The sequence below is a fragment of the Phalangium opilio genome, unplaced genomic scaffold (genome assembly GCF_054372755.1).
Source record: "Phalangium opilio isolate 3A_F unplaced genomic scaffold, DU_Popi_V2 ptg000025l_1, whole genome shotgun sequence".
Lineage (NCBI taxonomy): Eukaryota > Metazoa > Arthropoda > Arachnida > Opiliones > Phalangiidae > Phalangium > Phalangium opilio.
The window spans coordinates 2,777,456-2,791,918 of NW_028324156.1; the positions used below are offsets into that span (position 1 = coordinate 2,777,456).

General features: G+C 36.9%; 1 protein-coding gene and 1 long non-coding RNA gene across 2 annotated transcripts in view; one reads left to right on the forward strand and one right to left on the reverse strand.

Annotated features, from left to right (window-relative positions):
- LOC149691736 (uncharacterized) overlaps positions 1–14,463 on the forward strand; it is a 57,011-nt gene that overhangs the window by 9,653 nt on the left and 32,895 nt on the right. The gene's annotated exons all lie outside the window — the stretch shown is intronic.
- LOC149691737 (uncharacterized) lies at positions 13,024–13,438 on the reverse strand. The gene is made up of 2 exons (XR_016383549.1): positions 13,225–13,438; positions 13,024–13,151 (listed from the first exon to the last, which is right to left on the reverse strand). It is a non-coding gene; the product is annotated as an uncharacterized LOC149691737 (long non-coding RNA).

The following is a 14,463-nucleotide window of genomic DNA, read 5'->3' on the forward strand; positions in this document are numbered from 1 at the left end:
TAGGCGATTTCTCGAAATTTAGGCTTAGATTAACCTAGAAAAAAAATACCAGGAATCTCTTGGTGGGATTAATTTGCATAATTTAGCATGCATATATTTAAGGCGATCGAATTCTTTTTCAAAAGCCTGTAGCATTAATAGTCCGTATATTTACAACACTAAACTAAGCTTTGAGGTAAAAACTTTCTCTAGGCTTAGAGTATGGCGTATTTTTAATTACATTGAAATTACTTTAAAAAAAAAGAAATACTTTTTTCTAAAGCTATGCTTGAATAAAGCTTAGGTCTTGAGTTTTAAACGGATTTTAATTAAACCTTTTTTTTCTTAATATAATTTTACGTGAGCATTTTTAGCAAGGCCACTGAATGTGTTTTACCTTGATACCTTGCCCAAATACTACGTGGTTTTTTAAATAGACAGGTGTACCGTGGTCTTTTTTTGTTGAAAGTTATACTGTTTATTCTTTGTAACATTTAGGTCGCTCGTGGTAAAAGGGTTGTTTGCGAATTAAGCGGCAATAATCTTATAACCGCACGTGCGTGTTCCCGCGCGTTTGATTCGATTTAAAACAATCTCCTTGAAAATGTAAGAGATTTGATATTTAAATATATGCACCATAAGTTCATAAGATATGTTCCTTCCATAAGTTTGTCACTGGTTACAAAATGGAGCTTGTAATTTTGAAGTGATTGAAGTAGGTCATAGATTCTCTCTCGTAAAGCGAGGGAGGTCTGGTTTTGGTGCTGTCCAAGGCTTATTAATGCAGACTAAAAAGGACCTAGATGGAAGTCCTGCAAAACTAATTAACCGAGTGTAGTACTTCAATTCTCGCTTGTCGTTCTGCTAGAACTAGCTCGAGCTGTAAGCCTCTCGATCAGAAGCATTACGAAGTATGGGTAGTGTCATACTTATGGTATGAACATATCACTTATAAACTTATGACGCACGTAATGTTGTCTTTTCCATAACCTATTTGGCCAACTTTCAAAATTAAAGTTCCCTTCATCTTAATTTCTTCTAACTGTAATTTCATTGGTTGATATCAACATGAGGTCAGGGCCGGCGCTCGGAAGGTTCAACAGGCAGCGAGATAGAGATAGAGGTAGAGTTCGTCATACATAATGATTAGTCTAGCAAGCTCTTCCCACTTAATCCGCTTAGATACGTTGAGTGAAAATGCAGGGATGTAGTACACAATAATTCCTAGTAGCCGTATTTATTCCTGGGTATATCAAGTGACACAAGGAGAGGCCTAACTCCGAAAACACAATACTTTTTGTTTTTCTCCTCATACTCGCCTTGTTGAAGAACTTTGAATAGAAAGCCTTATCTTGTTATTTTTCTATATAGGAAAAATATGGGATAAAACTGGCTTCATTCCAAGAGACCTTAGGCTCGACCTCTACTATAATACCAAGAAGTGATATCTAGTTTATTAGGGACATGGTGTAAGATGCCTAAGTATACGCGCGCCATAGTCCCAGTCCCCCTTTCAAAATACAAGGGGGGACGTAAAAGGAGACCGGGCTATTTCGCCTCTCCTCAGTCGGAAAATACGTAATTTTCGTCATTCGCGTCGCGCTGACGTGAGTTTTCAAGAACCAATGAGATGCTGGTTGTAATATAGAGGCGGCGGGGATTAACTCCGGACCTACGTTTGGACTGGAGATAAAGCTGGAAATATTGTGAATTTATACCTTCTCCCTAGTAAACTAGATATCACTTCTTGACCATACGGATTCGCGGATTTTCTGCTAGCTAGCTCTCTTTCTCTGCGATACAAGATTTCCTTCTTTCTTTCTTTATTTTTTAGTTTTTTTTCTTTTGCATCTAGCTCAAACCAAAGTTACTAAGCCTAAAACCAAACCCAAACAGGCAAGATTAGGCTTAACGATGAAAACAACAACATTTTATTCATACCGGCGCAGGCACGGGTATAATGGAATTAGGTTAAATTACAATAAGTTTACGTATTAATTAATAACTCGGTCTCGCCACTTCTTACGAGCTTTATTTCCCCCCTCTATTTACATATCTGTAATGGCATATTTTTAATTGGGCTAATTGTCGCATTCCGAAGCTTAGTATACAATGGCGTCGCTTTAATAAACAGAAATTTTACACTTTTTTTTGTTCATAATAAAACTTTTACTTCACGATGATGTTCTATTTTTTCTGTGAAGTAATATTTTTTAAAAATATTTGGGGACTTAATTAATTGAGCTCTTATCTTTATTAGAGCAGGGTTGCCACAGGTCAGGGTAAACCTGGAAAAGACAGTTTCAAAATAGACCTTAAAGGTCAGGGAATAGTCGGGGAATTTCAAAATGGACCGAAAAGGTCAGGGAATTTCAAAATGGACCAAAAAGGTCAGGGTATAGTCGGGGAATTTCAAAATGGACCAAAAAGGTCAGGGTATAGTCGGGGAATTTCAAAATGGACCAAAAAGGTCAGGGTATAGTCGGGGAATTTCAAAATGGACCAAAAAGGTCAGGGAATAGTCGGGGAATTTCAAAATGGACCAAAAAGGTCAGGGTATAGTCGGGGAATTTCAAAATGGACCAAAAAGGTCAGGGTATAGTCGGGGAATTTCAAAATGGACCAAAAAGGTCAGGGTATAGTCGGGGAATTTCAAAATGGACCAAAAAAGTCAGGGTATAGTCGGGGAATTTCAAAATGGACCAAAAAAGTCAGGGTATAGTCGGGGAATTTCAAAATGGACCAAAAAGGTCAGGGAAAAGTCGGGGAATTTCAAAATGGACCAAAAAGGTCAGGGAATTTCAAAATGGACCAAAAAGGTCAGGGAAAAGTCAGGGAATTTCAAAATGGACCAAAAAAGGTCAGGGAAAAGTCAGGGAATTTCAAAATGGACCAAAAAAGGTCAGGGAAAAGTCAGGGAATTTCAAAATGGACCAAAAAGGTCAGGGAAAAGTCAGGGAATTTTAAGAATTTCAACAAAGTAAGGTAATTTGGCTCAAGTGGCTGAAATATCTACAGTTCAACCATCCAGGTGGTTGACTTTTTAAACGCCTTTTTTGGCAAGGTGAGACGTTTTACCAGGCACCAAAATGTTTTACGTAAACTATTCAAGAATACTAGTATTTAAACGCAATAGTTTAATTATATTTAGAACAATGACAATTCTGCCTTAAAAGTCGGAGAAAATCGTGAAAAAAAGCCAGGAAAAACGTGGAAAATTCAGGGAATTTGAATTTGAAAATTTCGTGGCAAAAAACTCTGTAATATTGTAGATTAAATATTCGTTATTTTATGAACTATCTCAAATGAAAATGAATGAATAATATCATATCGTCACTCGTGGCCCTTTGAAAGTTAGACAATACAAGACAATCTTCACTTATTTTGAAGCCATTCGTTGGTTTGCAAGCATAATTTACAAAACGGTTGGTTATCTTCTAGGACATTTAAATTATATTTGTATTCTAAATTTGAAAGGGAAGCCATTGAAATTTGTTATTGCGACAACTTCACATCGTTATTTTCTATTTCCCTTTTAAAAGTTTGCTTTCTACTAAACGCTCTAATAACTGCGTGTGACGACTTTTTATTCTTATCTCTTAGACTTTCCTAGTACATTACTCAAATTTAAATGACTTTTATACCGTATTCAAATTTTGATTAGCATCGTTAGAGATTTACGTAGGCGTGACCGTGAAATTTACTTTCGTGTTTAGAAATACTTATTCTCCTCCGGATTGGTTTAGGTTTAGTTTATTTGATTTATGTCCCTTTTAAAGGTCGACTTCCAGCGAAAAGGGTTCTAGCAAACTGAATACCGAGCATCGAGTCTAACAATGGAGCGACCGTGCCCATTTTCGAATCCCCGCTGGGGTAAAAGAAGGAAGGGTTCTAGCTGACTGAAAGCCGTGCAATGTGGTTCTAGCGAACTGAAGATACGCAATAGAGAATTTCCTTCAGGGGAAAGCAAAAATTCGAGAGGAAATAAATTTAAAAGGATATCTATTGTTCATCTTCAGTTTGCTAGAACCACATGGCACGGCTTTCAGTTAGCGAGAACCCGTCCAGCTTTTGACCCAGCGGGGCTTCGAAAATCGGCACTGTCGCTTCATTGTTAGTCTCGATGCTCGGTTTTCAGTTCGCTAGAACCCTTTTCGCTGGAAGTCGGCCTTTAAGAAGAGTGGGAAATGGGAGGGTGGTATACCATCCGAAATCTTACTAATGATATTTATTAAGAAACGCCACGTTAATTAGCAATTATTGAAACCAGTTATATTTTGTTTCGCTAATTTAAATACGATTTTACAGACGATGTATTTAAATTACTAAATTAGCCAGAAAAGTATAATGTTATAAATTTTAGAAAACCATATTGACACATTTAGTTTATAAGAAAAGTTCATATGCCGATTTGATTGGATAATTAAAGGTTTGTTTTAGAAATTGGGGAAAAGTTAATTAGGTTAATTAAGAAAGTGGAGGATAATGCTAATTTAATTAATCTGTAAAACACAATCCAAACATAACTTTAAAACGGTGGCACTTGGGGTCAAAATGGCGATAGAAGTTACATTTTCGACTCAAAAATCGATTTCCCAAAGAACATCCCCTTAGACTTTTCAGAAACACCCTGTATACTTCACTAATCTTATGTAAAAAAATACTTTTATTTAGTCCGAATACGGTCTTTTTATCGTTAGGTTTAATAATAGGATAGCAGCCCTGGATAGGAGATTTAGATTTGAGAAGTTGAGGAGGTACTTTTAGGATGCGTTTTGAAAAACCCTTCTTTTCTTTACTCTACATCTTATATTTAAGAAAAAAAAATATATATTTTCTAAGCTCTCTTTTCATCTTTTTTGGGATCTAAAGCGGATATTCAGAGAGATTCAACGTCCCATTCAGTATTAAAGATACGTAAAGTTTTCTTATTCCCCCATCCACATCTTGGCCTCTGAAGACCTCTTAAATAAAGAACTATTCGGAAAATATTTGGGCTATACACACTTTAAAAATTTTGTATGAAAGATAAAAATTTATTGAGGCAATTTTTTTAAATGGTTTCACCTCCATCATTAAAAGGTTCATATTGGTTTTTTATTGCCAATATATCTATATTTTTATTTAAATGTTCTTTTTTAATTTCGGTTCGATAAACTTTGCGTGTATAGCAAAGGTTCATAACTTAAAGTTAAATATTATTTTTTTATCATTAATAATAATAGCTAGGGTATGTTTAATTTTGAATATTGGTTGTTTTTCAATGAAGGGCGTGAATGATAATGGTATTTCTTTAAACAAAAATACCTAGACAAAAACAATATTTGAAAAATATCAATAAACTTGATTTCATTGGTTAATAAACTTATGGTTTAGTTGAAAATTTAAAAAGCAAACTTCGGTTATACAGGGTGTTTTAAAAAGGGAGGGTAATTCTAGGACTGAATTACAGTGGGATGTTTCTATGGGAAAATCAATTTTGATTGATATTGATGCAATTAAAATCAAATTTACTTAAACTTCAGTTCCTCCTGATACAGAGATAATTCCTAAAAGTACCTTCCAACGTTTTACTAAATAACTTTATTCGTTCACCGTTCACGTTACAATCAGATAATACAGCCATGACTAAGTATCAGGTCTTTCTAAAAAACCACACAACTACGTCTGAATTACTCTGCTCTTATCTGTACTTAAAGTAACTCCACTAAATCAGAAATCAGGAAACCTTTAACTTGTTACCGCCCGGAACTTTTATTTCCCAAATTTTCTTACGAGCGATATTACCCGGGTCACGTGTTGGGAACCCCCTCTCCCTCCATTCCTTGAAGTTTTGAAGTTTATTCTCGTTAGCTATGACATAAATCGTTTGTTTTTAACGACTCACTGATTATCTCTCTTTTAAATTTTAGTGACAAGTAGTATTTAAAAATGTGTGTGCGTGTGTTTGTGGGATCATAGGTAACGTGTGGCTTACTTGCAACCACCACGCCTAATCCCGGATATTTGCTAATTTCTCGCTTTTGTAAGTTCCATTATAGTTTCAAGGGTTATATGTTTCATTTTCTCCCACCTTAATCGATCTATTTTGGGGGGTTTTACTTTACACAACGGCCTGTAATGTTTTTGGCAAAACAATAGTGGGTAGATTTATTTGGGATGCTGAGTTAAGTTGTAGGTAGGCGAGGTTTAACGCAAAAACATTCTAATGGATCTCTTGGTTTAATTCTGTCTTTTATTCTTTGAGATTTTCTTTTTGATAAGTTTATAAGATATGTTCCTACCAAAAGTATAATATTACCTATACTTCGTAATGCTACTGAGAGACTTACAGCTCCAGCTAGTTCTAGCAGAACGACAAGCGAGAATTGAAGTCCTACACTCGGTTAATTAGTTTTGCAGGACTTCCATCTAGGTCCTATTTAGACTGCAATACTAAGCCTTTGACAGCGCCAAAACCAGGCGTCGCTTTACCTCGAATCTATGACATACATCATCACTTCATGACAAGCTCCAGTTTGTAACCAGTGACAAACTTATGGAGGAACATATCTTATGAACTTATGATAGTGAGCAGAAAAGTGTTGCTACTCATTTGTGACTCGTGCAATTCAATCGCTATTAAGCTTGTAGTAATCTAGGTGTAATTATAATTCAGTTCCAAACCTGTATACATTCAGGAGATTCTGAAATAACATATCACTGGCAACCCTTACTTAGCGCATGCGCAGTTAAACTTAAGAAACGGGCTAAGCAAATTAATTTCTCTAGCACCTTTTAGCGCACACATAAATATAAGACATTATTTGCCGAATTATTACAATACCCTAAAAAGGCAAAGAAAAAAGGATATATATTTGTGTGTATTTATTTCCACATCACACATCACTGCTTATGAGTGGGTTGTACGTCTTTTACGTTTTTCGCAGTTTTCTTTTTATTGACAAGCCAATATTTCCTAGACTACAGCGAAGGAAAGATCTGGGTATCTTGTTTGTCCTCTTCGTCACTGTTGACTCTCGCCGCCACGACATCTCTCTCTCTCTCGTTTCCCTGTTACGTATCATTGTTGCGTAAGAGGGAGTCAACATCCAGAGGAAAATGGGTCTCTCACTTTTTCTCTCCATCCATTCCTAGTTTATCACTTTCCTCTTCCTTCCACCGTTTGCTTACTTCCACTCTAGAACTTATTTTCCTCTAGGGTCTATTCGAGTTTCGTTACATTTTGCTGCACGTTGGAAAAAAAGGAGAATTGTCAAGTTTTTTTGTCTTTTTTCTTCCTTTGAAACCGCCCATCTTTACGGTGACGTTTTAGTTTTCTTAAAATTTTTGTCTACGAAGAATTGTAACCAAGAATTGATTTAATTTAATCATAAATATTGAATATTTGTTAATAATTCACGGTTTTGTACAAACCTGCATTCATGTAGAACCTCTAAGTTTCAGGGAAATCAATTGATGACTGAAAATTCAGAGGGGAACTTAAGGAAATTTATAACTTTCAGTGAAATTCAGGGAAGAGTAAGGTCGTTCTGAAAGGGTTGATTCAGATTTAAAAAGTCCTAAAGTTATTGCTTGAAAAATTAACTGTACTGCAGTTACTAGGTGACCTTGAAGCTAAAATTTCATGAAATATATGGGGGAAAGACCTGGAATTGTCAGGGAAACCAGGTTTTTCCAATAGTTGTAGGAACCCTGTTTGTTATTTGTTGGTTTGAACCACCCATAACGAGCAAAATACAGGGTTCATATTTCATGGTCCGCAGGTTGCACCATCAGTCCTAGCAAGTTTTTGTTTAAAATTAATAAGTTCATACGTCAGGTCAGGGCCATCTAGAAGGTGGTTACAATTAGGTCAGTTTCCCCTGTGTCCGGTACCTTTTAGGGACCCGGACCACGTTTTCGTCATTTTCCTGGAGCCCACATATCTTCTCGAAAGCCTTACGTCAGATAAAGTTAAAGTTTCTTCAAAACGCATCAGAATTCATGGAAAAATTTACTTTGCTCATATTTCTCACTTATCTTTCTCTAGTAACAGTGTCTTTTACTTCCGTGACTCAGTCAGCCGGCGTTTTTCCAGCTCCTTCCGTTTTTCAAAAAGAAAAAAAAAGAAATGTATAGTCAAAAAGGTCGACTTCTAATTTTAGACGCTTTTTAGGGATCTACCAATTTTTCGGAGTGACTTCTCTCTCACTCACTCTTCTTACTCTTCTCCTTCCGAATCTTCATCCTCTATCCTCTTTCCTCTCGTCATAGAATTTTCTAAAGATCATTTGAGAGCCAAAAATTATTTAAACTGAATAGTGTCACTACTGTTTTCCTTCCCTAAATTGCTTTCGTCCTCGCTTTTATTCATCAGAAGTTCTTCCACGAATGCATGCAACGAAATCGTGTCGACTCGTTCCTCTGAATCAACACTTTGCTCTCGGTGAATTTCTTTTAACTCGAGATATAGTTAGTTTTGCTTAAGATAATTTAAAAAGATGAGAAACCCGCGCGAGCTACGTCTCGTCTTCCTTCGCGCGCGGCTTAATTAGTTTTAAACGACAACATCCGGACTATATTTCCGATTTTCTTCGCGGCTTCAAGGCTTGCAGCTACGGAAACTTAAAGAAATAGATGCGATGAATTTCATTTCAAAGAAGATTTTTCTTGTTAAATTTTATGATTCCTTTGAAGTCTGAGTAGGCTTATATGGTCATATTAGGCCTTGATTAAAATTAGTGGAATTATTGCAGTGTAGCTATGACGCTCATATCATAGCGACAATGAACCTCTTACTGGCGTCCGGGTCAAGTTAATATTGGGCTGTTTGTTTTACGGATAACCCCTTAAAATTAACACAAGAAACTATATGACAATGCTGATTTAATTAAGGGGTCATCCTTAAAACACTCCAATCTTAACTTGAAAACGGTGTCCCTTGTGTCAATATCAAAATCATAGAAGTTACAGCATTTTCGACTCGAAATTGATTTCCCAAAGAACGTGAACATCCCCCTTAATTTCGGATAAGTCTTTCAGAAACACCCTGTATAGGGTCAAGAACACCCCCCTTAATTTCTGATAGGTCTTTAAGAAACACCCTGTATAGAGTCGAGAACGCCCCCCTTAATTTCTGATAGGTCTTTTAGAAACACCCTGTATAGAGTCAAGAACACCCCCCCTTAATTTCTAAGCACCCTGTATAGGGTCAAGAACACATTTATGTGGACAGTCCGCCACCATAATGCTCAATATCATAACAATATATGAAACTAAAAGCGTCTCGTAGTTATAAACTGTTTCGAAACTTTAAAAATAAAAAACTTTGAAAGCTTCCACCCACTATAGTATAGAGACTAAACTATGATCGTCCTTCGCCCTTGGCAATTATTTGTTTCCGTTAGGGGAACCCATCGTAATGTTACGAGATGATAGTAACGCATCCCCGCAACTTAATGAGCCTCCGGGGGAATTCTGGGAAATGACTCGAAGCGAGAAGGGAGCTATAGTCGATCTAGGAGCCCATAGAAATATTAGAAACCAGGTCTAGCAATATCCCAAAAGTGAAAGCCCTATAGACGGTTAAAACACCCACTTCATCATAAGCGAATGCCGTACTTCCGGTGTAAAAAGTTAAATACCACCTAGTACCGACACCAAGCCGCACCAAGTATTGCAAAACATCCTCCCACTAACCCTGCAGACTGCAGAACCCTTCTTAGTTGTCAAAACACATAAATTAAAAAACGAATTTTAAATTGCCCAATCACCGTAGCGTAAAACATGTATGCCCCTTTGTCCTTTTCATTCAAAGTCATCCGCCTTTCTTATTGACAATATCACCTTTTTAAAAAAGTAGATTAACTTGAGGTTATTAAGCTTCAAGCTGCTATAGTTTCTGTGTGTTTACATGTGTTGACAGTAATTTGTAACTCGTGCAATTCAACTGCTTTCTACAACAACATACTGAAAATCTTGTAGAATTCAGTTAGAATCAGTGGTTGATCATTCAGTTTTAAACCCGTATTCATGCAGCAGATGCTCTAATAACAAATTATTGGAGTGGCAACCCTGAAGCGCATGCGCAGTTAAAGTTAAGAAATAAGGAGAGGAAATTTCTATAGCCCCTTTAGTGCATTGTCGCTTCATATAGTGTCAGAGCAGGGATTGATGTATTTTTAGAAGTAGGAATGGAGAACAGAGTAAATTGGGCGCGCGTCAAAGTCCCGGACCCCCTTCCACGGGACGGAGGGGTATGAAAGAAGAGGCGGGTCATAGCGACAGAGGTTAAAAGGAATTACGTATTTTTCGCCGTCCCCGTCAGCAACGTCATCAAAACGTAGTTTAAGTGAGCCAATAAGATAATTTAAACTTTTCGATCGTTAAGTGTTTTAGGGAGGGGCTCTATACTGGGCTATGAGTCGGACTGAAGTAAATACTAACCGTTCTCCATTCCTACTTCTAAAATTAAATCTATCCCTGTCAGAGTTTCAGTACTAAGTCCTTCCCATCGACGTTGAATTAACATTTCTGAAGTAAATTTCTATCTCTTAAATGCAGCAAATTTAATATTCATCGCCATTGAATAGCTTCAACGCTTCCTCAACTTCTTAATATCGACAATAAATGACAACTAATACCGCATTGTAATTTTTCATATAGTAAATGTAACTAGAAACTACATTGTCCGCCCCGGTACTAAGTTCCATCTGAAACAATGGATATCTTTATGAAAGATGTATACGTCTACGTAAGAGGCACCCCCTATTATTATTCCCCTAGTGCAATATAAGGTGCCATTACGTGATCATAATGCGGAGGGAATGGATTATATACTCCATTACTTCAATTCCCGCCGAATGTCAAACGCGGTCGAATTGCGCGCGCTTTTTTGTACACACACAGCGCGCGCTCGCTCTACAGAAATGTGTAGGTCTATTGTAACTCTGTGGTGGTAGGCCTAAAGAGTGTAGCCTGTACTGTACGTCGAGAACCAACCGGTTTAGGGGTCGAATTATACCCACACTCAAAGTACACTGACTTCTTTTTCCCTTCTTTATATTGTAATTACAATTTTTTTATTCTTTGGGGAGTAGAGACCTTTTTTTAGACAAGAGATAGGCCTACGATACGTCTCGTGAGCTTTTTATACCAGATATACAGTATACTTATATTCTTTATACCCTAATATATAATAACACCCCCTTTCAAAGATTCGCCTACTTCAAAAATGTAGGGTTATAAAGATGGTGGAAGTTTTGTACTGAGAGTGATTAATTGTTATAAAGACTGTTTTCGTTTACGCCCAATAGACTGAAATTCGATGCACTTTTTATGTCTTAACTGATTAACTGATGTTTGTTTTTTGTTTTAGAAAGGTTTATGGATTAGGAGTATAAGCATAAGTTTATAAGATATGTTCCTTCCATAAGTATGACACTACATATGCTTCGTAATACTACTGAGACTTGCAGCTCGAGCTAGTTCTAGCAGAACGACAAGCGAGAATTAAGTCCTATACACTCGGTAAATTAGTTTTGCAGGACTTCCATCTAGGTCCTATTTAGTCTGCATTACTAACCCTTTGACAGCGCCAAAACCAGGCCTCCCTTGTTTTACAACAAGAATCTATGACCTACTTCAATCACTTCATGACAAGCTCCAGTTTGTAACCAGTGACAAACTTATCAGAGGAACATATCTTTTGAACTTATGGTGTAACCTTATTTATAGAAGAAAAAAGGGAATATTAATTTGAAATTTACATATACTTCTTTTGGAAAAACGGAGAATTAAAGCGTTCGCTATTATACTAACAAATTTCTTGACCAATTTATATTAGGCTGACTTCGCCTGATTTTGAAGTACTTAGTACTTTGTACGCGCCTCATTTAGTTTTGCGAATAAATGTGGTTGCTGATAAAAAACTTGGGCATCGATATCTCCGAATTATTTTTTCTCATGCCCAAAAATCAATTTATTCTTAAAATAATATAAAAAAGAAGTCTATTAAAGCAAGTGAATCTCCGGAGCGACTCGGTGTGATGCACAATATATATAAAACAAAGATATTGACCCAAATGGGTAACCGCCTGTTTACTTCCTGCCTCTGATTGTTTTATAAATACATTTGGTATTATTTTTATTTTCTTTCATTTCCTATCATCTATTACGAAGTAATATAGTGTATGTATTAAAAAACAAGACGGCCCAAGGGCTCGTAATAGTAGCCATATCGTACGAGTGAATAGCCCCTCTATACCCTACCCTAATGAGTGGATAACCCCTCTATACCTTACCCTAATGAGTGAATAGCGCTATCTTTTTCAATGCTTAAATGATTTACCGTGCATAAAATCAGAGTGAATAGCCCCTCGATTCCCTACTCTAAACAGTGATTAAATTATAACCGTATAAATTTACTTATGCTGTAATTCTAATATTCCGGCGAATCGAAGAACAGATAGTTTTTAGTGATAATCCCCTCTATGAGTTTACAACATAGACTTATGCCGATGCACACTTATCGCATCTTATAAATTTCTTACAAGGACTTATGCCCAGAAACTTTTGAAAGAGAAAGTTTAGTTATAGTGATTACGCAATTTAGTGATTATCCCCTCGAATTAGCTTTAGCAATGCTAAAATGATCAAACGCATAACGCTCTTTTAACACTATGTTAGCTCTATCTAAACCCACATTTGAATTAACCGCCAAAACGTTCCAGTCAAACATAACATAGATGACGATAGCTACCGAACGAGAACGAAACGGGAAAATCGTTATCTATTTAATTAGCACATACATAAAAAGAAAATAAATATAAAAACCCCAAACATACAAATTCATAAGTATCCGACCCCACAGATAAAAATTCAAAAGTTTCCGACCCCACAGATTAAGAGGTACCGCACCCCACACCACCCCGACATTTTAGAGATAAGAATAAATAATAAAAAACTCGGGGTTTCTATCGAGTCTCTATAGCTCAATGGTAGAATGTCCGTCTTCTGCGTGAGGGACCCGGGTTCGAATCCCGGCTGCGATCTCAAAAAAATTTTAATTGGCCTTATTCCTGATCAACGCCACCGAGGCGTAGCGGCGACTTTTGGAACTATAATAATACGGTAGCCAATTACAGGTGGCGCTGGAGCCGATGGACTCTGATGGAGATCTGTTATTTTCTCTATTTTGAATCATGTGAATAGCCAAGGCTTAACAAGCGATATGGTTTCAAAAGTAATAAAAGTTGATTTTACCTTTCTTATTCTGTCTAATATTATGAAATAAGACTTTCGGAGTAAGTTTTCATTCGATTTTGGTCTATTTGGAGATTATTAGGTTAATAATAATTAGTTAAAACGTGTTTTTTGAAGTTGAAGCGGTAATAATCAAAACAGAAAATAACAGATCTCCATCAGAGTCCATCGACTCCAGCGCCACCTCTGATTGGCTACCGTATTATTATAGTTCCAAAAGTCTCCGCTACGCCTCGGTGGCGCTGATCAGGAATAAGGCCAATTAAAATTAAATCTCTAACCGAGCCCAGTAACCCCTATGGGTGGGTTGTGGTAATATAAAGTTCCTTTTAAGCTAAAATCTGACGATAACGATAGCGAAAACTCCGGCCACTACTACTACTACTGTTACTACGGCTCGGGTCAAACTAAGAGCCTATCGTATACTACGATATGGCTAAAAATACGATGGTGTATAAGGACAGTAATTTCCCTTTTTTAGTTAAAGAGATAGATCGGTTCAAACTTTAACTTATTCCCTTTTATAGGATAGGAAATTAACTCTATATCCCTTTTTCTATTAACTTGTTTTACTTCTTGCATAACACCACCACCTTAATGCGTGTCCAATTGAACGTGATTACGATATGTTTTTATTTTAATCGAAGTTGTTGATAGGCTAAACCAGCTTGGGATAGATTTAATTTTAGAAGTAGGAATGGAGAACAGAGTAATCTGGGCGCGCGTCAAAGTCCCGGACCCCCTTTCCACGGGACGGGAGGGGGGTATGAAAAAAAGGGGCGGGTCATAGCGACAGAGGTAAAAAGGAATTACGTATTTTTCGCCGTCCCCGTCAGCAACGTCATCAAAACGTAGTTTAAGTGAGCCAATAAGATAATTTAAACTTTTCGTTACGTGTTGGAGGGAGGGGCTTTATACTGGGTGGTCTATGAGTCGGACTGAAGTAAATACTAACCGTACATCTCCATTCCTACTTCTAAAATTAAATCTATCACTGGCTAAGTGCTCAAGAATTAATTCTAGTTAGTTTGGACACTTTTTCTCCGCATATTCTTAGTAGCGTGTATGTAGTCTTGTTTAAAGGGAGCATAAAAGAAAATGCTTTTCCCTTAATGGACGTTAAAATTAATGGCAGTCAACATGTTGTGAGTTTTTAGGGAATGTACTCGATGCATCTTGGTCCAGTGCTCGCAATCTCGCGGATGTACTCGTTCCATCTGACCATCAGTTTTGACCCAA